The following is a 25,243-nucleotide window of genomic DNA, read 5'->3' on the forward strand; positions in this document are numbered from 1 at the left end:
CTCTATGGTGATCTGGTCTCACTGAGTTCAGAAAGATTTTAATTCGGATTGGGATGGCCCTGTTGTTTCACCAGCAGCTGTTTTAGTTTTGCCAGGACCGGATTGTTTTGAGTTCAGTCTGATATTGTCAGCAGTGACCGGAAGGGAGACCAGAAAGTTTAAAACCAGAATGGACTCTTCCAGAGGTGGCATCATTTCTGGGGTATCTGTCAGCAGGTGCTGGCTCAAGGCATCCGCATTTGCTACTTGGTCTCCCAGACAGTGTTCCAACTTGTAATTGTATGTGCTTAGAATCAAAGACCACAGCTAGTCGACGCTTTTGCATGGGTACATCATTAATCCCACATACCAAACACACTCTCAGCATTTTATTAAGGGTTAAAGCAGAGTCACAAGCCTCTGCCAGTCATCTAAACAGTCAAAAATCTCAAACCGTCGAGTAAAACAGATAGCATGTCGGAATGAGAGGCCGCCTCTGGTCGTAATATTCCATAACCAAATCCATCAACTCTGCAAAGTTTTAATATCTGGTGCTTCAGGGAAAGTTAGGATCCCAATAAACAAAAAAGCTACAGGTTCACAAGCTTTCAGGACAATTACTTGTTGCTTTTCAACTGTCCCATTATCATTTTCCTGGGAAAAAAATAAAGCATTCTTTCCACATACTGGGCCCAATCTTTGACGGTAAGATCAAAGTAGTCAAGCTTCCCAAATAATGCATGATGCCAGAAATGCTTACCCCAACTCAGAGACGACTGTTGCGAGCAAATTTCTTCAGGACCGTTTTTTTTTTCTCTCATTGCCATTGAAATAACTCCACAGAGACCTGTATCACATTACCAAATCACCATTCATTTACATGTGTATGGTACTTGACACTGGTCCAGCTTCCTCAGAGCCAACTCTCACAATGAACATAAATTCCTGTTTATATCTATCAGCCAGGGCTCCCTGATTGGACCAGATTAACAGCCCCAATCTAGGAACTCTTATCCTCTAAGGTTCACCGAGCTGACCTTGTTACAATCACTATAGTGACAAAGAAGATTGATAAAGGCAGAGCAGCAGATATTGTCCATATGGTCTTCAGCAAAGCGTTCAATAAGGTTCCACATTGGAGACTGGTTAGTAAGATTAGGTCACATAGGATCTGGGGGAGCTAGCCAATTGGATGCAAAATTGGTTTGAAGGTAGGAGATAGAAGATGGTGGTGAAAGTTTGTTTTTCGGACTGGAGGTCTGTGATCAACGGTGTGCCACAAGGATTAGTCACCATTTATATAAATCATTTGGATGTGAATATAGGAGGTATGGTTAGTCGGTTTGCAGGTGACACCAACATAGGTGGTGTAATGGACAGCGAAGAAGATTATCTCAGAATGGAATCTTGATCAGATGTGTCAATGGACCACAATGTGGCAGATAGAGTTTAATTTAGAGAAATGTGAAGTGTTGCATTTTGGTAAGGCAAACCAGGTCAGGACTTATACAGTTAATGTAGGGCCCTGGGGAGTGTTGCCAAACAAAGAGTCCTAGGGGTGCAGGAAAATAGCTCCTTGAAAGTGGAACCACAGGTAGACAAAGTGGTAAATAAGGCATTTGGCATACTTGCCTTCATTGCTGAGTACATTGAGTATTGGAGTTAGGATATCATGTTGCAGATGTATGAGACATTGATAAGGCCCTTTTAGAATATTGCAAGCAATTCTAGGTCACTTTTCCATAGGAAGGATGTTGTTAATCATCTTGGTGCAGAAAAGATTTACAAGGTTGTGCCAGGACTGAACAGTTAGAGCCAAAAGGAGAGGCTGAATATGTTGGAGCTTTCTTCCTTGGGGAGTCGGAGACTGAGGGGGTGACCTTAAAAAGGTTTATAAAATAATGAAGGGCTTTGATAGGGTGAATAGCCAAGGTATTTTCCTCCAGTGGGTGAGTCCAAAACTAGAGGACATAAGTTTAAGGTGAAGGGGAAAGATTTAAGAACGACCTGACGGGTAACTTTTTCACACAGAGGGCAGTGCATGTATTGAATGAGATACCAGAGGAAGTGGTGAGGTGGGTACGATTACAACATTTAAAAGGCACCTGGATAGATGTGTGAACTGGAACAATTTAGAGAGATATGGGCCAAATGCTGACACATGGCAATAGGTCAGATTGGGATGTCTGGACGGTTCGGATGAGTTGGACTGAAGGATCTGTTTCTGTGCTGTATGACCCTATGACGTTATAACTGAAAAAAAAGCAAAGAACCTTTGTTTTATTTTAGTGTTAATTCACTACCATGTCTTCCGGGTATACTCATCTTGAGGTTTTGCTCCTCTCTCCAAAAGGATTTTCATTTTAATCTTTCTTTTTGCTACTATCAGGAATCCACTTGTCCACCTAACTGTTTTTCCCTCTCTCTCCCCCTCTATCTCTATCTCTCGGCTCCATCTCCCCCCATCTGTTCAATTCTCCATGCCAGCCCATGTCATCAAAATAAATATCACTTTTTCCAAAAGATGTTGTTATCAGTTCTGAAGAAAGGTCACTGGAATCAAAACACTAACTCTGTTTTTATAGTTAATGCCAGTCCCGCTGCACTCCTCCAGCAACTTCTGCCTTTGAATCAAAGAACTGTCTCTGGGAAAAACCTGCCCTGAACACACAGACACAGCCAACATGCCTAATGTTGTAGAACAGTACAACACAGTACAGGCCCTTCAGCCCACGATGTTGTGCCGAGCATTTATCTTAATTTAAGGTCAACCTAACCATCACATCTCTCAATTTGCCGCCATCCATGTACTTGTCCAACAGTTGCTTAACTGTCCCTAATGTCTCTGACTCTACTATCACACACCCACCACTCTCTACATAAAGAACCTACCTCTGACATCTCCTCTATACCTTCCTCCTTAAAATTATGACCCCTCGTGACAAGGGCAGAATGCCTCCACTGAATAAGACAACACCGTCGATACACTGCAAAGTGAGTTCCAATAACTTGCTTTAAAAACTGCAACATCTTTTTTTCACATTTTCCATGGTTTATAGTAGTGTCTTTCTCAGTCACTTTTACACAGCTATACCCAATGTGCTAGGCGAAAGTGGGTACTGCTGATGGCTAATTTGAGTCAAGAATAGAGTAGTGCTGGAAGAGCACAGCAAGTCAGGAAGCATCAGGGGAGCAAAAAAATAATTAACGTTTTGGGCAAAAGCCCTTCATCAGGAATGATGCTGGGAGCCTCGGGACGGAGAGATAAATGGAAGGAGGGTGGGGTTGGGGGGTAAGGTAGCTGAGAGTGCAATAGGTGGATGGAAGTGGGGGGTGAAGGTGAAAGGTCGAAGAGGAGGGTGGAACGGATAGGTGGGAAGGATTTTTTTCTAATATTTCACAGTCCTTCAGTCTAATGTCTTTTTGTGCACCGTCCTTTTCCATTGCAAAGATTGATGGAAGGGATTGTACTTACAGTACAGAAACAGCAACCTGTCTATATTGACACCTGATATGCACAGAACCACAGCAGCCATCCTTGGGATAATCGCTGCCGAATGCAAAAAGGAACAAAATTCCACTCTCTAATCCCTTTTTCTTTTTCTGGAAGTTGAGGAAATGATGCAAAGTGCTTTCAACACTAAGCATTCTATTTAGATATGCTGCCTGATGACTTTGCAATGACAGGGCACTCTAAGCGTCAAGATGTCATTCCCAAATCTCTCTAGGCCTTACACTTAGTTCGTCCAACTGCATTTATTTAATGGGTGCACCATTTTCTAATGCTTTGTGTAACACTTTGTACTTACACGTTTTGAATTTAATTCACCAGAGCACTGCTCAAATATATTTTTTTTAAATGTTAACATTCCCTTTAGTTCTTTGGCTGCTTTGCCAAACTCTATCAACCATCCAGTTAGCATCAAATGTGAAAAGTAGATAATTTTGCATTTTTGAACTCAGATTGGGTATACAGATTAGAAATACTAACTATGCATCATCTAACTCCACTCAGTAAATCACTCCTGAATTAGTACCTATTGCTTACTCAGTTCAAACTGATTCTTTAACTAGGTCTAAAGTAATCATTTGTGAGTTGTTAACAAGTCAATACAGACAGGTTGCTCTTTCTGTACGGTAAGCGCAATACCTTCCATCAGTCTTCACAAAGGAAAAGGACAATGCAGGTACAGACATTAGAGTGAAGGATTGTGAAATATTAGAGAAAAAACAGAGACAGAGATGACGAGGTAATAGTGGGTGTAACAGCTTCATAAATAGATTAATCTGTAGACCCAGGTGAGATGTATCCAAGGCTGTTGTGGGAGGCAAGGAAGGAGATATCAGAGACCCAGTAATTTTCAAATCCTCTCCAGCCAGAGGTGAGGTGCCAGATAATAGCAGAATTGCTAATGTTGTCCCATTATAAAAAAGGAGGGATTAACCATGAAAATGCCAAGCAGTCCATAAGACCACACCATAAGAAATAGGAGTGGAAGGAAGACCATTTGGCCCATCGAGACCACTCCGCTATTCAATCATGGCTGATGGGCATTTCAACGTTACTTACCCACACTCTCTCTGTATCCCTTAATTCCTTGCGAGATTAAGAATTTATCAATTCCTGCCCTGAAGACATTCAATGTCCCAGCCTCCACTGTGCTCTGTGGCAGTGAATTCCACAGGCCCACCACCCTCTGGCTGAAGAAACGTCTCCTCATTTCTGTTCTAAATTGACCTCCTCTAATTCTAAGGCTGTGCCCACGGGTCCTAGTCTCCCCGCCTGATGGAAACAAATTCCCAGCGTCCTTTCTAAGCCATGCATTATCCTGTAAGTTTCTATTAGATTTCCAGTCAACCTTCTGAACGCTAACGAATACAATCCCAGAATCCTCAGCCATTCATCATATGTTAAGCCTACCATTCCAGGGATCATCCGTGTGAATCTCCGCTGGACACGCTCCAGTGCCAGTATGTCCTTCCTGAGGTGTGGGGCCCAAAACTGGACACAGTATTCTAAATGGGGCCTAACCAGAGCTTTATAAAGTCTTAGTGGCACCTCACTGCTTTTACATTCCAACCCTCTTGAAATAAATGACATCACATTTGCTTTCTTAACCACGGACTCAACCTGCAAGTCAACCTTTAGAGAATCCTATACTAGCACTCCCAGATCCCTTTGCACTTTGGCTTTATGAATTTTCTCACAGTTTATAAAATAGCCCATGCCTGTGTTCTTTTTCCAAAGTGCAAAATCTCGCATTTGCTCACATTGAATTTCATCAGCCATTTCTTGGACCATTCTCTTAAACTAGCTAAATCTTTCTGTAGCCTCCCACCTCCTCAGAACTACCTGCCTGTCCGCCTAACTTCGTGTTATTATGAACGTCACCAGAATGCCCACAGACTCTTCAACCAGTAATTGTATTCCGAGGGACAAAATATATCTGCACTTGAAGAGACAGAGTTGAATCAGTGATAGTCAGCATGTATTTCTTCAGGGAAGGTTATGTTTCACATGTTTAATCAAATTGTTTGACAAGGTAACCGTGAGTATTCATGAGGGTAATGCATTCAGTTTGGTCTACATTGAGCTCAGGAAGGCTTTTGACACAGTTCCTCATGACTACTAATTCAAGAAAGTAAGAGTCCATGGGAGCCCAGGCAAAGTGGCATGTTAGATTCAAAATTGGCTGAGAGGCAGGAAGCAAATGGAAATCTTGGAGGACATTTCTGTGACTGAAAGTCTGTTTACAGTGTGGTTCCACAGGGCTCAATCCTAGGGTCCTTGGTGTTTGTGATGTACATCAATGATTTGAACTTACAAGCTAGGGTTATGCTCAAGAAGTTTGCAGATATCATAAAAATTGATAAATAGTGAGGAGGATTGTTGTAAATTGCACAGGATATTGACAGACTAGTCAGCTGCAGACAGCAGTAACAAATGGAATTCAATCTGGAAAACTGTGAAGTAATGTACTTCGAGAGGACTAATGAGGCAAGGAATTACACTTGAATAGAAGGACTTTGGAAAGGACTGAAGATTTGAAGGACCTCAGTGTGCAAATCCACAGATTCCTGAAGGTAGTAGGTTAGTTGGATAAGGTGGCCAAGGAGAATATTTGCCTTATTGGTCAAGGCGTAGAATACAAATGCCAGGAGGTTATGTTGGAACTGTATAAAACCTCAGTTCTGCTACAACTAGCATATTGTGTGCAGTTCTGGTCACCATATTATAGGAATGATGTGCTTGCACCACAGAACATGCAGAGTAGACTTAGCAGGATGCTGTCGAGGCTGGAAGGTCTAATCTAGGAGAAAAAGATTGGACAGGTTGGAGTTGTTTACCTTAGGGCAGCAAAGGTTGAGGGGCACCTGATAGAGATGTATAAGGTTATGACAGATATAGCTAGCTCCACATGATCCTGATTTGGAACTATATTGCCATTCCTTCAATTGTTGTTGGTTAAAATCCTGGAACTCCCTTCCTAATTTGTTTACCTACACCAGATAGATTGAAGTGGTTCAAGGTGACTCACTATCACCTCTTCAAAGGGTAATTAGAGATAAGCAACAAGCACTGGCTGAAACAGCAATGTTCACAGTCCTTAAACTAATTTTAAAAAACCATAGAAAGGGTCCCCACTTCACCTTGAATGAGGACAAGATTAAATACAGCTCTGGGATCACTTACTGTGCATTACATTGTTCCAGCAGCAACTCAAAGTTCTAAACCACGGTTTTAAATATAGAATTTAAGCATCAATTTTAGTGAGAAAAATTAGTTTCAGTTATATTAGGACTCTATTAGATTTCTTCGGCTTGGTGTTGTCATTTCCGGTTCTTTTCCTCAGAGGGTGGTCAACGTTTGTTGATAGATTTCTGGTTGGAATACCATGCTTCTAGGAATTCTCGTGCATGTCTCTGTTTGGCTTGTCCTAAAGATAGGTGTAGAGATCAGAGTGGTGCTGGAAAAGCACAGCAGGTCAGGCAGCATCTGAGAAGCAGGAAAATCGACGTTTCGGGCAAAAGCCCTGATAAAGGGCTTTTGCCCGAAACGTCGCTTTTCCTGCTCCTTGGATGCTGCCTAACCTGCTGTGCTTTTCCAGCACCACTCTGATCACGACTCTGGTTTTCAGCATCTGCAGTCCTCACTTTTGCCTATGATAGGTGTGTTGTCCCAGTCAAAGTGACGTCCTTCCTCATCTGTATGTAAAGATACTAGTGACAGCGGGTCATGTCTTTTTGTGGCTAGTTGATGTTCATGTATCCTGTTGGCTAATTTTCTGCCTGGAAAACAATACATACGGATCAAATACTTAACTACAGAAGCAATTGACCCAACACCCACAAACAAAGCTTCATTAGGACATTACTTCAACGAGCTACCACAGCAGCACCGAGGAACTATGCAGAGTAGAGGAAAATCACCTAAATAGCGTATTTAAGAAGAATGAGTACCCAATAAACATCGTCTGCCAATTTCTCAGCAACAAACCCAAACATCCAGATAAAACGTGCCAGAAACCCTAGCCACTCTACCCTACATCAAAGACAACTCTGAAATGACTGCCAGACTACTCAGACCTCTTGGCAACATGGTAGCCCACAAATCAACCAACACACTAAAACAGCAGATAATGACCTTGAAAGACCCTATACAGACAATAAGTGAAATGAACGTCATTTACAAAATACTGTGCAAAAACAGTAACTACATTGGACAAACAGGTAGAAAACTAGCCACCAGGATAATGATCAACTAGCCACAAAAAGACATGACCCACTATCATTAGTATCTTTACATACCGATGAGGAAGGACACCATTTTGACTGGAACAACACATCCATCCTAGGAAAAGGCCAACAGAGACACGCATGACAGTTACTAGAAGCATGGCATTCTAACCAGAACTCTATCAACAAACACATTGATTTGGACCCCATCTAGCACCCCCTGAGAAAAAGAACTGGAACTGACATCACTAACCAAAAAAATCTAAACACATAAATAGAAACTGGCACATAACACCGGCGCTTCACAGGAGGCTCACTGAAGATGTTATCTAGTATGGTGACAAAACGTCAGAAAGCAAACCTTCCAGCTCAGCGAGCAAACTCACATCCAGAACCTCAACCTGAGCTACAAATCTTCTCAAAACTCACTTTTCTGTTTAATCTTCCTCTGTACTTTTCTCAACAACCATGGGCGGGGGTCCTAGATTCAACAGCACCATTCTTATCTTTGGAGGGACATGTCTGCTTTATGCACTAAGGATCTCACTTTTTAATGCCTTCCACTGGATCCCCACTGATTTATCCTTTAGCACTCCTGTCCTGTCAACTTCAGCCAAACTACTTCCTAGTTTTATAAAATTAGCATTACCCCATCCTGTTAAAATCTTTTACTTCCGATTTATCTCTGCCATAACAATACTAAATCCAATCAAATTGTGGTCACTAACTCCAATATGGTCACCCACTGTCACTTCATCCACTTGCCCATCTTCATTTCCCAAAACTAAATCCAGAATTGACCTTCCTTTCGTTCAGCTTGTCTCGTATTATTTAAAAACAAATTTCCTGGATGTTTCACCCTCAATGCTTCTTGCATTGTTTGAAACTCTGTTGATGTTAGGGTAGTCATAGTCTCCGACAATTATTGCCCTATTATTCCTACAGGCAGAAATTTGTTGACATATATGTTCTGTCTCCTTCTCACTATTTGAGGATCTGTAGTATACTCTAAATGTGTGACTGTCCTTTTTTATTCCTAAGCTTAACCAATAAAGCCTCAATTGTTAACCCACTTGGTAGATCATTCCTTTTCATAACCGTAATTGATTCCTTAACCAGTACTCCTAACCCCTTTTTTTAAATCACCTCTCTGTCCTGCATGAAAACTCTATAGCCAATTTTGCCTCTTCTTCATCCAGGTTTCCACTGTCCATCGATGCTCCTGGTTCACTGCTTTGTTCACAACAGCAACTGATACTTACTAAATGGCCATCAAACAAGTTGGTACTGTTAATACTGGGGGAACCAAGAACCAGTGTGTGGTTTTCCAAAGCACCTTTGGAAGCAATAGTTTGTGGTGTCAACAAATACAAATACCACATTTTAATTGCCCCTTGTTCCACAATCAGTCTAAAGTAGCAATGTGCTTTCGGAATTGCTGGCTTGTCCCACAAGTCAGGTTCAAAGACAGAAAATTAATGTTATGATCACTGTGTGTACTTTTGCATTTTTCTGTTCTGTCACAAATACCTGAAACGTGAACGCCTCAAATCGAAGCAATTCTCCAACAGGAGAATTGACAAAATTGTATATGGGTTCACAAGGGATGGAAACAGCATTACAATACGGTACCATACTAAAGACACATTGTAGTTACATACAAGTTCATGTTATTCACACAGGTTATACGAACACAGTACAGTCCATTTGTCTCCGAAAGGAATATAGAACATTCTGTCCAAATTACGCGTAATTGACACCAAGTAACCTTTAATTGTAAATATATTTTTAAAAAGTCTACACAATAAGGCTGCTGAAATAGAAGCAGCAACATTCGTGAAACAAAGGAAGGATATAACCCTCTATGTCAATTACCTAATTGCCTGTGAAACACAAAAAATGTGTTATGTACCCCAATTAATTCCCATGCTGAAATACTCCATCAACACCTGTTCTAATAAACGCCCACAGGATTCTTACTGATGAGCGCTCTCATTGGCCTGCCTACTATGCACAAATTCACTGTCACAGTACATATTTGCTAAGTGTCTCAGATGGTAGGAGTGGCCATACTGCAGCACTTACTATCAAGACAACAGCTTCTTCCTATGCAGCTTTTTCTCTCCTTCTCTGCAGCAGCTGCTGGCACTTAATCGCGTACATGTTCCGTGCAACTCACGATTTCCTTTCATAAAGTTAATGATAAAACCTCCAACCTACTACAAATCCAGGAGCCAACCATTCAGCAACTGACACAGAACATACACTACTTGGCTTTTTATCAAATACAAATCAATAAGCTCTTTCAGGAAAGGTCCGTGACCAGCTCTGCAGCAAGACGGTATGTGTAGGCTTGCCACAGTAAGCTTACACTGCTTTGCAAACACTACACCCTTTGGTGTTCCTCAGTTAGAATACAGGGACTGATACTGGCTTGTCTGTTCTCAAACCTGAATGACTGGGACCTCCCACAGAGGTTAGAAAAGAGCAAAGAATGCCCTGCAGTCCATCAGCATGAAACATCTTACCATTTGTGCTGAATAATAATGCAAAGCAACGTACTGTAAGTAAACTGCAGAGGCTCAGGATCAGCAGGAGCTAATGTACTGCTTCGTCTCTTCTGGAATCATTTGCAATGGCAAAGCATTTAGCAGACAAGTTAGTGGTTTCCAGAGAGGTGAATAGCTGAAGGTGAATATATTTATCTCAAAGCTAAAATGTTTGACTCCCAATGAGGAGAGCTGAATGAGGCCACCAGCCCTCACCCAGTGGTTTGTTTTCTTGAAAGAGAAAGGGGAAGTGGTTAGATTTCTCATATTAGTCAAGCATGATTTCTGACAAGATGCCCAAGTACCACCCATGATGATGTCTGCAGCCCCTCTAAAGGCAAGAGAGCAAGGAGCGGCAAGAAACATTGAGCAAGGCAGCCTCTGAGAACCAGGCATCTACGAAAGAGGGTGAAACCACAGGCAAAATGGAGACAGACAGATCAGGATCAAGAATGTGACAGAGGATGGAAAAGCAGCATGCAAACATGAAGGGAAAGAGAAGTCAACAAATGAAAGAGAGACTGAGGGACTATAAAACGACTGAATCGGCGGGGGGGGGGGGGGGGAGGCGGAGGAGAAAGGAACAAATATAAGAGAGAAATAAACTAAAATATAAAATTTTATGGCAAGGCTGCAGTATCATTATGCAACAAAGCATTTGTCATTTTCAGAATGCTGACTCCAAAATCAATAAACACTATTTGTTCTTAGGGGGTAATCTGTCTACATTTGACATCTGTACACCAATCATGTTCTGTGCCAAAGAATCTGTAATTTTGTGATTTAGATCCTCCTGCAGTCAGGTTTATTTCCAGTATTTCAAACCAGGCATGGTTTCACCATATCGGAATTTGTTCAGAGCAGCACAGCAAAATTGATTAAGGTACTAATTTGCTCAGTTAAAAACAACCCAGTGTTTGATGCAAAATACCTCTCATACTGTACATTTTTTTTTTGCAGGGGTCCCTGAAGCTCAGCAAAGTCAGGGGATATGCTGATTTATGCAAAGGTATTAGATATTGAAGTTAGATGACTTCCATACAAATCATGGATCGCTCATTAACTTCCTACAGCTTCATAAACCCTTTTGAACAGATAGGTCTATTTGACTGTTATAGAACAAATCAGTGGCCCTCATTGTATTTTTATTAAACTATTGAATGTGTAAAAGCACATGAAATTAGGGCAACAATTGGCCATTCAGGCCAAAATGTCTATGTCAGTATTCATGTTCCACATGACCCTCCTTCCACGCTACTTTATCTACATTTATCAGCATACCTTTCAATCTTTCACCTTCATGTACTTACCTTGCCTATCCTCATTTACTTGCAGCTATTTGCCTCGATGACTGCGTATAGTAGGAGCTTCCACATTCTAACCACTACAAAGAAAGCTATGAATGCAGTTTTAAGGAGGAGTGACAGCTGAACAAATGAAAAAGATAACTGGAAAATAAAGAGTCTTTGTGACTAATAAAAAATAATTTCATGAACAATTCAAAAGGAGAGGGAAACTGGATAAGCAAACTCAAAAATGCAGTTACTTTCGACTCTGAGCCTACTCCCTCCTTTCATACGGAAGTCAGGATGTTTATATAACACTGCAAAGGATTAAATTTTGACTTGGACTCATCAGATGACGAGAATTTAATGCAGCAGATCTCTTGGATAGGAGGAAAAGGAATGAAATCTTCATGTTGTCAGACTGAATTTAATTGCTTTCAGTAAAGAACAAAACGTTAGCAAGTCTGCCACACTTGCACAGTCCCCAATACGCAAAGCAGACACTGTCACTGATACACGTACATGTCTGTCTGAATTATTATAACAGGAGGATTCAGTCTTGCACTATGAATTCTAAATATTCAGTTCAAGTAACTTGGTGTTGCATCATGTCTCAGTCAATACCTGTTAAAAACATGCTCATAATATCATTACTGTATAAAAGCATATGACCTGAGAGTATAAAGGTCCCACAATCCATCGTACCCAAGGATCATTTAAAGCATGAAATGCTACAGGGAGCATGCTGTTCAATGCTGTCCTGCTACAATCTACTACTTAATGTCAGCCAGGAGACTTGTACATCTGAAGAATACAATATTTATACATAATACTTAGCTGTAATAAATATCTATTGAAGTCGCCAACACCACAATATCCACAGCCAATTATTTATATTATATTTAGGTAGCATATCTTTGCCTCATTCAGTAAAATAGCCTGTTGGAGGCCAATTCACATTGGGGTCGCATGGTAGCTCAGTGGTTAGCATTGCTGCCTCACAGCGCCAGGGACCTGGGCTCAATTCCAGCTCGGGCAACTGCCTGTGTGGAGCTTGCACATTCCGCCAGGTGCTCTGGTTTCCTCCTACAATTTCCTGAAGAAGGGCTTATGCCCGAAACATCGATTCACCTGTTCCTTTGATGCTGTGGGTGGGAGATCTCCTGAGGTGATGAGGTTCTGTATGGTCTGGGAGATGATGGTTTGGTGATGGGGGATGTGGTCATGGTTGAGGGGGCAGTAGGAAGAGGTGTCCTCGAGTTGGCGTTTGACAGCGGTGTAGAGGTCAGTGCGCCAGACTACCACTGCGCCCCCTTTATCCGATGGCTTGATGGTGAGGTTGGGATTGGAGCAGACGGATTGGAGGGCTGTGCGTTGTGAGGGTGAGAGGTTGGAGTGGGGGAGGGGGGTAGGCAGGTTGAGGCGGTTAATGTCCCGGCGGCAGTTGGAAATGAAGAGGTCGAGGGCAGGTAATAGGCCTGCACATCCACTAATATCATTTATTGTATCCGTTGCTCCCGATGCTACATTGGGGAGACTGGGTGCCTCCTAGCAGAGCGCTTTAGGGAACATCTCCGGGACACCCGCACCAATCAACCACACCGCCCCGTGGCCCAACATTTCAACACCCCCTCTCACTCTGCCGAGGACAGGTCCTGCGCCTCCTTCACCGCCGCTCCCTCACCACCAGACGCCTGGAGGAAGAACGCCTCACCTTCCACCTCGGAACACTTCAACCCCAGGGCATCAATGTGGACTTCAACAGTTTCCTCATTTCCCTTTCCCCCACCTCACCCTAGTTCCAAACTTCCAGCTCAGCACTGTCCCCATGACTTGTCCGGACTTGTCCTACCTATCTCCTTTTCCACCTATCCACTGCACCCTCTCCTCCCTGACCTATCACCTTCATCCCCTCCCCCACTCGCCTATTGTACTCTATGCTACTTTCTCCCCACCCTCACCCTCCTCTAGCTTATCTCTCCACACTTCAGGCTCTCTGCCTTTATTCCTGATGAAGGGCTTTTGCCTGAAACGTCGATTTCGCTGCTCCTTGGATGCTGCCTGAACTGCTGTGCTCTTCCAGCACCACTAATCCAGAATGTGGTTTTCAGCATCTGCAGTCATTGTTTTTACCTCCGAAATTGCCCATAGTCTAGGTTATTAGTCAGGGGTAAATACAGAGTAGGGGAATGGGTCGAGGTGGGTTACTCTTCAGAGGGTTGGTGTGGACTTGTTGGGCCAAAGGACCTGTTTCAACACTGTAAGGATTCTAATTCTAACATCAACAACAATGTCCAGATGCCAGTTCATGCCATTGGTGTGAAATTAAAACAAGGCCTGTGTAATGTCTTCACTGCTTTTTTGGCATGCAAACCAGCTATAGTAGCAGAAATGTTCTACTGCAAGATAATGATTCCAAAAGGACCAATTTTAGAAGGACGAAGTGAAGTGACTAGAAGTTTTAACTTACACTGACACAAAATCGGAGACATAGGCTTAGGGTTGAAAGTTCAAACTCTTTAAGGCCATATCATGGATTGCAGAAACCTGATGGTGGACTGGCATTCATTGCTCCCTTAATAGATTACAATAGTCTGGGCAATGTATGGCACTTCCTTTTTAACAAATCAAGTAATCAATGGTCCTGAGAAAAGAGCTATAAAAACTTACTTGCCATTCGTAATGAGGGGTGTCACAGAATTAACAAATTTCCTGTTTTGTTGTATAATCAGAAAAATCTGGAGATTTTTGAATCCCAGATCAAGATAAGAATCAACAGACACTGACTTGCGTTATACAGACACTACGCCCAAAAGACAACTGATCAATTTGTTGGAAGATCCTGTAGCAACGTGCATGAGTGAGACCTTTCCGAAGAGGAACTGTCAGAGAGGTCTCATTGAAGTGATCATCTCTACACCAAATAAAGCCTTCAGGAAGGATCTTTTGGCAAGAAAAAGGCCCATACCATTGACACAATACTTGAGGATGGATGCCAACATGAAGCCATAGTGACAGGCTAACAACAGATGCTGTACATGCTTTAGATGGGTCAGCTAGGTGTAGTAAACAAATCAAACTGGAACAAATGTGGTTTGTAGCACTTGCTCGAATGCTGTGCAGTTTTTCTTGATCCCTCTAAAGCATGTGCCATGAGAGGACATTGGACAATTGCAACCTGGTTCTGAAGGCTAAGCTGGACTCCAGAAGAAACACAGGTGACCAACAAGACAGTGTAACGGAGTGCAGGCAGTACTAAAAAAAAACTTAAGAATTTGCACAAACACTTCAATAAGGTTCAGAATCAACGAAGTGAAAAGCAAATTTCAAAAGATGACCAAGCTTTTCACATTGTTAACATCAAACACCATGCCGATAGATTAAGATTATCAGAAGTTTTAAATTAAAAATCACACAACAGCAGGTTATAGTCCAACAGGTTTATTTGGAAGCACTAGCTTTTGGAGTTCTGCTCCTTCATCAGGTGGTTATCCACCTGATGAAGGTACAGTGCTCTGAAATATGGTACTTCCAAATAAACCTGTTGGACTATAACCTGGTGCTGAGATTTTTTAACTTTGTACACCCCAGACCAACACCAGCACCTTCAAATCAGAAGTTTTAAGAACCAATAATATCTTAAATCCTGAAAAGGTAAAATGACGCACAAAAGCTAAAATCATCATAGGAGTTATTGCCAACACGCCACACTACACATTCTGAAAGATGTACCTCAGAAAAAAAAAATCTGTCTATGGTATAGCCTATTGAGAGATTGTTTCACGATGCATCACTAATTCCAAACAGTGGCAGAATCACACCACAGTACCAAACACAGGCTCATCTTGGCTTCCCAAAATCTTCCACTTTATAGATACCATGTAGCAGGACCATCAGTGTGCACAGATCTGAATATAGTTACAATTCATGAGATTCTAACACTCACTTTTATAGAACAGATGACACATGACTCAATCAAATCAGTCAGTAATCTGCGAGGATGACTTTGAAGTGAGATAAGTCAGATACCAAGAATGATTACAGCTGATGAACTGAGCAGTTTCCCATCCTCTATGATATCCCTTCTGATCAACACATCAATGCTTTTGACTGTGGAGTTGAGGACCTTAAGGTGGATCTATTACATTTTGGCCAGATATGGTGATGCTGGTTTTGGACTGGATTGGACAAGATCAAAAAGTCACATGTCACCAGATTATAGTCCAACGGATTTATTTGCAAACACTGACTTTCAGAGTGCTGCTCCTTCATCAGGTGCTAGTGACAGAGGAAGACCTTAGATACAGAATTTATAAGGAAAAGATCAAAGGGTCATACAACTCATGCAAACAAATTGAACACATCCAAGGTGGCTCTTAAAGCTTTAATCAGTTAGAATGGATGTGCAAGTTTCAATTGATTTGTTGGACTATAACCTGGTGGGATGTTTGACTTTGGCAAGAGTCAGCGTGAAACAGTTACAATCGATGAACACCAAAGATGAACAACTACAAGAATTGCAAAAGCTTAGTGTCTAGGAATAGCTTGACAATACTGATGAAGTGCCTGAGAAGTTTTGTTCATTTTGGCCACCCATAAACAAACTTGGTTTATCACAACAAGTCCTAAAGCCAAAAGATTACAGCAATGTGCCATGTCCATGTTATACTAGGGATACATGGATATTGAGCACACAAGACGGTCAGCTTTATGACTCTGTGAACTGGGCCAGGGCTGAATCAGGATGAATCATGAATGCATATATGAGACATGTATTTACACCTGGATTGGCAAATCAGGAAGCCTCTACAATCATTTACTGCTTGGACTAAAGTTGAAACAGACCTATTCACATTACACAGAAGATCTGGTGAATGATTACATCTTTAAATTTCCCATTGTTCAACAACTTGGCAACACAACAAAGAAGACTGCCATTGGCACAACGAGCACTGCTTTCAGTTTATTTGGTATCCTTGATCAGATAGTATATGTTATTATCGAATGAATCTGCCTCATTAAATATCGAGCAGCATAGCAAGAATCTTTGCATTGTTTTGCTGCAAATTCATGCAACATGTACAGTAAAGGTATTACCATCCACAACACAACAATTATTTACAAGGCAAGTGCAAGCAACTTGTCCAGGAACCAACTGTCCAACCACTCCTTCAAAGATTTACTAGAATGAAGGAGATATGTGATGAGCGAGCAGGTCAAGAGCTACCAAAATTGTGCACTGTGTAGGGTAAAAAAAAACAAATCCTTGGATACCAGCAAAGATTTCCAAAATATGCAAATAGCTCCCCCCCCCCCCCCCCCCCTTACCCCATACAAAGTCATTCCTGATCATGGTGCTATGTTACAAAGTGACAGAAGCCAACTCAGACCAATGTACAATATACCAATCATGCTCGAAGAGACTGAGGAAGGATACACTACTGGTGATGATTATGCAATGATATTGTGTGACAGCAACCAGCGGCAAGAAAACCATAGTTGTCAAACAAGTGCAACAGAGAGCAAATGCATGCAATCAGCAGAACAGATGAGTCATCAAATATCCAAAGTATTACAGTGAAGTTTGAAATGTTAGCCTTCAGAACTCTGTTCTATTTATTTGCAAAATGATCACACTGACAACGTGCTCATGTCCAGCCATGTATATCTGTTAGGGATAAGTTTGATTCTTTGGAAAATGAGTAATGTTGTATTACATCTCACAGCCAAAGGCAAGCTCATAATTTCATCACTATCATATCATGTGTCCTCAGGGAAGGTAATAGTCAACTGTACTCTATGTCTGCTTGACTCTTCAAAACCACAATATTTTGGCCCAGTTCCTTTTGTTTAGGGATAATGAAAGCATTGCCGCATCAGGTAAAGCATCTGCTTCAGGCAAACATTTACATTACCTTAAGCACAGCTTGAATAGAGTGCTGGAAGTTCAGTGAGTTGAAGGAATTTTAACCTCTTTCAAAAAAATCTATACTTTGTTGTGCAGGGATAATGAAGAAGGGCTTATGCCTGAAACGTCGATTCTCCTGTTCCTTGGATGCTGCCTGACCTGCTGCGCTTTTCCAGCAACACATTTTCAGCTCTGATCTACAGTATCTGCAGCCCTCACTTTCTCCCCCGTGCAGGGATAATGTCAAAGTTTGTTTATGATTCAAAACTTGGAAGTATTATTAAGGAAGACAGTGTAGAACTTCGAATGGATATTGAAAATTTGGTGGCAGACGATGTCCAATGCAGAGAAGTATACACTGTTACATTTTGGTTGAAAGAACATGAAGAAACAATGTAAAATGGACAGTACAGTTCTAAAGGGTGTGCAGAGGTAGAGGCATATGGGTGTACATGCGCATAAGTTATTAAAGATGGCAGAGAGAGAGTCGAGAGTGTGGTGCTGGAAAAGCACAGCAGATCAGGCAGCATCCGAGGAGCAGGAGAATCGATGTTTCGTGTATAAGCCCTTCATCAGCAATGAGGCCGGGGGCTAAGAGATAAATGGGAGGGGGTGGGTTTGCAGGGAAGGTAGCTGAGAAAGCAATAGGTAGATGAAGGTGAGGGAGAAGGTGATAGGTCGGGGGGGGGGTGTGGAGCAGATAGATGGGAAAGGTGACAGACAGGTCAGGAGGGTGGTGCCGGGTTGGATGCATGGGACTGGGATAATGTGGGGGGAGAGGAAAAGAGGAAACTGTTGAACTCCACATTCATCCCGTGTGATTGCAGGGTCCCAAGGCAGAATATGAGGCATTCCTCCTCCAGGCATCAGGTGGTGACAGTTTGGCAGTGGAGGTGGCCAGGACCTGCATGTCCTTGACTTAGTGGGAGGGGGAATTGAAGTGTTCAGCCATGGGGCAGTGGGGTTGGTGGGTTTGGGTGTCCCAGAGATGTTCTCTGAAACGATCTGCAAGAAGGCATCTTATCTCCCCGATGTAGAGGAGACCACATCGGTGCAATGGATGCAGTAGATGACATTGGTAGAGGTACAGGTAAATTTCTATCACATGTGGAAGGATCCTTTGGGGCCTTCGACGGAGGTGAGGGGAGTGATGTGGGCGTGGGTTTTGCAACTCCAGCAGTGGCAGGGGAAGGTGCCAGGAGTGGGGTGTGGGCTGTGGACCTAACGAGGGAGTCGCAGAGAGAATGGTCTCTCCAGAACACAGAGGGGTGGGGAGGAAAATATATCTCTGGTAGTGGGATTCATTTGGAAGTGGCGGAAGACAATGCGATGTATGCGGAGGTTGGTGGGGTGGAAGGTGAGGACCGGGAGGTTCAGTCCTTGTTGCATTGGGAGGATGCGGTTCAAGGGCAGTTGTGCAGGAAGTGGGGTAGCTGCGCTGGAGGGCATCAACCATGTGGGAAGGGAAGTTGCGATCTTGGAAGAAGGAAGCCATCTGGGATTTTCTAAGGTGGAACTGGTCAGCCCGAGAACAGATGTAGCGAAGGCACAGGAATTGGAAATAAGGGATAGCATTTTTACAGGAGGTGGGGTAGGAGGAGGTGTGGTCTAGGTAGCCGAGAGAGTCAGTGGTCTTGTAGTAGATGTCCGTGGTTAGTTGATCGCCAGAGACGGTGATGAAGAGGTCCAGGAAGGGGAGGGAGGTGTCCGAGATGGTCCAGGTGAATTTGAGGTTGGGGTGGAAAGTGTTGGTAAAGTTCATGAACTGCTCAACCTCATCTTGGGAGCACAAGGTGGTGCTGACACAATCATCGATATAATAGAGGAAAAGTGAGGGGTGGTGCTGGTGTAACTGCAGAAGATGGACTGTTCCACATACCCGATAAAGAGACAGGCATAGCTGGGTCCCTACACGCACCCAAAGATGGCAGGACAGGTAGAAAGAGCAATTAATAAAGCATACATATGTTTGGTTTTATTAATAGGGGCATAGGAAGGTATGTTGAAATTGCATAAGACACTAGTCAGACCTTGGGTGGAGTATTGTATATAGCCTGGGGAGGCAATTGCTCAATTATCAGGAAAGACCCATCCGGTTCACTAATATTCTTTAGGAGGGAAATCTACCATCCTTACCTGGTCTGGCCTACATGCAACTTCAGACTCACAGCAATATGTTTGATGCCTAATTGCTATCTGGGCAATTAGGGATGGGCAATAACTGCTAGCCTAGTCAGTAACACCCACATTCTGCAAGTAAATTAATAAAAAGTTCTGGGTGTGCCATTCATAGAGAATCTGAATGCATTGGAAAGAAAGGTTTGTAAGAATGTTTCCAGCAATGAGAAACTTCAGTTATGAATATATTTTGGAGAAGTTTCTTCAAGGAAAGATAAGAGGAAATTTGGTAGATATTTTCAAAATCATTCAAGCGTCTGGACTGAGTAGATACAGAGAATTATTCATAAAAGGATTGAGAACAACAGGCCAGATGAAAAGTAATTTGTTAAAGAAGCAAATGCAATGCATGCTATTCACACAGTGAGTTGTTTGGATATGGAATGCACTGCACTGCTTGGAAGTGTGGTGGAGGCAGGTTCAACATATAAAATAAAAAATGTCATTGAATTATACAGCATGGAAACAGATCCTTCATCCACGCCAACCATGTTTCCCAAACTAAACCAATCCCACTTGCCTGCATTTGGCCCATATCCCTCTAAACCTTTCCTATTCATGTACCTGCCCAAATGTCTTTTAAATGTTGTAACTGTACTTGCATCTACCACTTCCTCTGGCAGTTCATTCCAATATGACCTACCCTGTGTGAAAAGGTTGCCCCTTGTGTCCCTTTTAAATCTTTCTCCTCTCACCTTAAAAATATGCCCCCTAGTTTTGAACTCCCCCACCCTATTCACCTGATGATTTCACCATATGCCCCTAATGATTTTATAAACCTTCATAAAGGTCACCCCTCAACCTGCTACACTCCAGTGAAAAAGTCCCAGCCTATCCAGCCTCTCCTTATAACTCAAACTGTCCAGGCCTGGAGGACTGTATATCTGTGGCTCAACGTGAGAAGGATGCTTATTTTATCATGACAGAAGCTCTCAACAAATTAATTCGCTTTATTTAGCAAACTTGGTAAATCTAAAATGTGAGCACCAGAAAGATTGAGCAACACTTTGAATATATTAGACATGCTTTAATGAGGCCATTTTCAAAACTAAAGATTATTTTCTTTTCCAAAACCCACGTACAGTGAAACTACCTGCCTAAATGTTTTAATAGGCTAATCACAACGCACACCGAATACTCATAATGCTAAGCACATCAAGTTTTTGTCCAGGATTCTGAAGAGGAGAGAGAGGCTCATTTAAAAATAAATTGAACATTTTGTATCTGCACTTCACATTTATTTTGTTGCAGAAATGTAAATATCAGTGATATTTATATTTCCACTTCCTTTGGAAAATGGGAGTTTATGCCAGTCCACAATTATACTGAAAATGGAATCCTTTGTATCTATGCTGTACTGCTATACTTACAAGACTCTGGCTAAGGAACAACACAGACTCAATACAGCTGAGATTACCAAACCCTGATGAGACCGAGAACCTTGTCAGACACCATTATCTTGTGCAGAGCATTTGATACTATCTCATTAGGGCACCACTTAATTACTAATCACACTTAAAATGAAAGAGCAAAGGTAAAAGGAAAAGTAGATTAAGAAAACACCTTTTATCACCTCAGGACGTGTCAAAGCACTATATGACTAACAAAATATTTTTGATTGGAGCACCTTGAACATTGTAGAAAATGTAGCAACAAATTTACATACAGTAAGATCTCACAAATAACATTCAGACAACAATCATATCATTGGTTTTAAGTGAAAAGATTGGTGAAGGAATAAATAAGGAGAATTCCTGGGTCATCTTTCACACCCAGCATCATTTCTGTTAATCCTAGAGGACAACAAGTGTTTGAGCTTAGAAAGACACAGTGCCCAAGACAGAACAGGGCTCCCTCACTACTGCACTTGAGTGTCAACCTAGAGTGTGCCCTCAACTTCAATGAATAGTGCAGAAGGGGATACCACTAGGCATAATAAAAAGGTTTAGGGGGGATTTCAGCATTTTTTTGTTTGCTCAATGGGTGGCAGTGTTCCTGGAACACTCTGCCTGAATGGGTGGTACACGCAGGAACTATCACAACATTTAAGTAGCATTTAAGTTGAAACATCACAGCATGCAAGACTACTGACCACGGGTCCTAAAGTGGCTCACTGGTTAGTGATGCTGCCTCACAGTACCAGAGCAACAGGTTCGATTCCACCCTCTGAAGACTGTGTGGATTCTACACTTCTCTCCATGTCTGCGTGGGTTTCCTCAGAGTGTTCCAGTTTCCTACCACAGTCAAAAGATGTGCAAGTTAGGTGGATCAGCCATGCTAAATTGCTCAGAGTTTCCAGAGATGTCCAGGGTAGGTGGGTTAGCCATTGGAAATGCAGGATTACAGAAATAGAATAGGGGTGGTGAGATACTCATCAGAGGTCGGTGTGAACTCGATGGGTTGAATGACCTACTTCTGCACTATTGGGGTTCTTTTAAAAAAAAAGCTGAAAAATGGGATAAACACCAAATGATCAAAATGGATATGGTGAGCCAAAGGGCCTATTTCCGTGCTGTAAAACTGCACTAAACAAAATATCAGCCCTAAACTCTAGTCCTGCCAATAGCCAATCGTGAATGATGACAGACAAGTAATGAATGAACGGGATGTAGAAACTCCCCACCCTTAACCAGGGAGAGCCCAGTACATCAGTGCAAAAGATAAGGGTGAAGCATCTGCAACAATCGTTAGCCAGAATTATCAAATGGATGTTCCATGTCAACCACTGCCTGAGATCCCCACCATCACAGACATCTGTCTTCAGCCAGTTCAATTCACCACGATCAAGAAACACTGAAAGCACTGGTTATTACAAAAAACCCCAATGACATTCCAGCAGTAACACCAAAGACTTGCTTTCCACAATTAGCCATGCTCCTAGCTAAGCTGCTCCAGTGCGGCTGCAACATTGGCATTACCTGGCAATGTGGAAAATTATCCAGGTGCATTCTATCTACCAGTAGTAAGATAAGTCCAACCCAACCAATTACAGTCACTTCTTCTATAGCTGATGGCTGAGTTCTTGTGCAACACCACATAATAGAAAAACCGTGTTTTAGAAACAGCACTTAAAATGTTGGCAATGTAATTGCATTACAGGCAACACACATTTTAAAAGTTCTCATTTTAGAAACCGTGTCACCAATTCGTCAGTTCCGTTACAACAAATTCATGTTGACAAAATGCGTGTTATTGCAGAACAGCCTGTACTGCCCCATCAGTCTATGGAAGGAGTGATCAAGAGTGCTATTAAGCAGCACTTGCTGAGTAACAACCTACACACTGGTGCTCCATTTAGGCTCCACCAATATCATTCAGCTCCTGATCACATTACAGCCTTGGTCCAAAGATGGGCATAAAAGCTGAACTCCAGCAGTTTGCTTGAGAATTGCACCAATCAACCCGAGTAAAACTTGAGACATTGGCAATAGTAACTATCCATTGGCTAGAGTCATTGTTGGTAAAAATGAAGATGATTGTCATTATTTGAAGTCATTTCATCTCAATCCAAGGGCATCTCTGAAAGAGTTCCTCAGCACAGTGTCCAGGGCTGAAATATCTTCAGCTGCCTCATAAATGGCTTTCTCGCCATCACAAGGTCAGGGGTGGGAATATTTGCTGATGACTACACATCTGCAACTTCTCAGTTACGGAAGTTGTCCATGCCCATGTGCAGCAAGATCTGAATAATATCCAGGTTTGGGATGATAATTGGCTAATAATACTCATGCAACATAGATACCAAGCAATGACTATTTCTAACAGAAACTAATTTAACCATCACGCTCTGGCATTCCAATGATTGAATCTCTCATTATTCTGGGGGGTCACTATTGACCAGCAACTGAACAGGGCTAGCAATACCAACACTGTCGCTAGAATAGCAGGTCAGAGTGTGGGAATTCGGAGGCAAGAAATTTACCACCTGGCTTCCCACAGCATGTCTACCATCTGGAAGGCACAAGTCAAGAGTGTGATGGAATAATCTCCAATTGCCAGGATGAATGTGGCTCCAAAAACACTGAAGAAGCACAACACCATCCAGAACAAAGCAGCCCACTTGTTTGGGCACTGCAACCACCACTTTCAAAATTCACTTCCTTCACCATTGACGCACAGAAGCTATAGTGTGTACTACTTTGAAAATGCAATGCGACTACAACTCACCAGGGCTCCTCTAACAGCACCTTCCATACCTGCAAGTTCTGCCATGTAGAAGGATAATGTCAGCAGATACATGGAAAATTCTGCAAGCCCAGCTTCAAGCCACCCCCCATCCTGACTTGGAAAATATATCATCGTTCCTTCAGTAATGCTGAATCAAAATCCTGGAACTCCCTCAATAACAACGTTGTGGGTCTACCTACAGCATGTGGACTGCAGTGGTTCAAGAAAGCAATTCACCACCACCTTGTCAAGGGAAATTAAACACAGGCTATAAACGCTGTCGTAGCCAGCAATGCCTCATGAATAAAAATAACCAACTAAAAGGAGACTTGACTCAGGTTTAAATGCTACTATTAAGCCACAGCTGACCATACACTGCACAGCAAAGCTAACTTTATGACAGAAACTAAACACCTCAAGCAGTGCAAATCTGAAAATAAAAGTATAAAATACTCAGGTCAGGCAGGACAGAGGAGCAGAGTTAATGTTTCAGGTCATTGACCTATTGTAAAACTCAACACACTGCTTTTAGGTACAAAATGGATGCTGCAATTACAATAATTATCTTTAAAACATTCATAGTAGACCCACAATAGGGCACAGCCTGTATTGATGCAATTGACTCACCAAATTTATCCCAGCCATTGCCAGAAACACAAACTAATGCTGAAAACAGTGATATTACCAAGCAGGTTCTAATACAATTTAAAATTTATTTGGTGCATTTTGTCCTACCCTTGCTGCAGACAAATTCACAATAGCACAGTTGTTGAAGGTTTGGATCCGAATGCAATCTTCAAAACTGATGCAATTTACATCAAATGCAAAATACAACACATCTCCTCTATAATCAGCAATTGTTCATATGTTTTTAAAGCTGTTGCAAAGTTTTTATAGTACAAGCCACTGAATTTAGCTAGAAGATGCTCAACTCTGCCCGCTTATAATGTGATTTCTTTTCAGTAGATTGTATGCAAGAAGAATGAATAGAAGAATGATGGGGAATCTTATAGAAACATACAAGATTATGAAGGGAATAGATAGGATAGAAGTAGAGAGGATGTTTCCACTGCCAGGTCAAACTAGGACAAGAGGGCATAGCCTTAAAATTCGGGGGAGCAGATTTAAGACTGAATTGAGAAGGAATTTCTTCACCCAGCGGGTTGTGAATCTATGGAATTCCCTGCCCAATGAAGTAGTTGAGGCTTCCTCAGTAAATATTTTTAAAAGGAAAAATAGATAATGTTTTGAACAGTAAAGGAATTAAGGATTATGGTGGAGCAGGTGGGTAAGTGGAGCTGAGTCCATGAAAAGATCAGCCATGATCTTATTGAATGGCGGAGCAGGCTCGAAGGGCCAGACGACCTACTCCTGATCCTAGTTCTTATGTTCTTCTGTAGATGTGCGCATGTAGCTGTTCAGGTGGTTAAAGCAAAGCA

At 42.1% G+C, this 25,243-nt stretch overlaps 1 protein-coding gene across 4 annotated transcripts in view; it reads right to left on the reverse strand.

The window, feature by feature from the left end:
- Positions 1-25,243, reverse strand: part of LOC122557364 (neurite extension and migration factor) — a 307,983-nt gene that overhangs the window by 190,000 nt on the left and 92,740 nt on the right. The window contains exon 1 of one of the 4 annotated variants that reach the window (XM_087991912.1): positions 9,802-9,870. The exons of the other annotated variants lie outside the window; for them this stretch is intronic. The gene's annotated coding sequence lies outside the window, so the exon portion shown is untranslated. Of the gene's footprint in view, positions 1-9,801; positions 9,871-25,243 lie in introns of those variants that run through there. 4 annotated transcript variants of the gene reach the window in all.

This window comes from Chiloscyllium plagiosum, unplaced genomic scaffold (assembly GCF_037043375.1).
Source record: "Chiloscyllium plagiosum isolate Xiang-an unplaced genomic scaffold, Cpla_swu_hap1 HiC_scaffold_11, whole genome shotgun sequence".
Lineage (NCBI taxonomy): Eukaryota > Metazoa > Chordata > Chondrichthyes > Orectolobiformes > Hemiscylliidae > Chiloscyllium > Chiloscyllium plagiosum.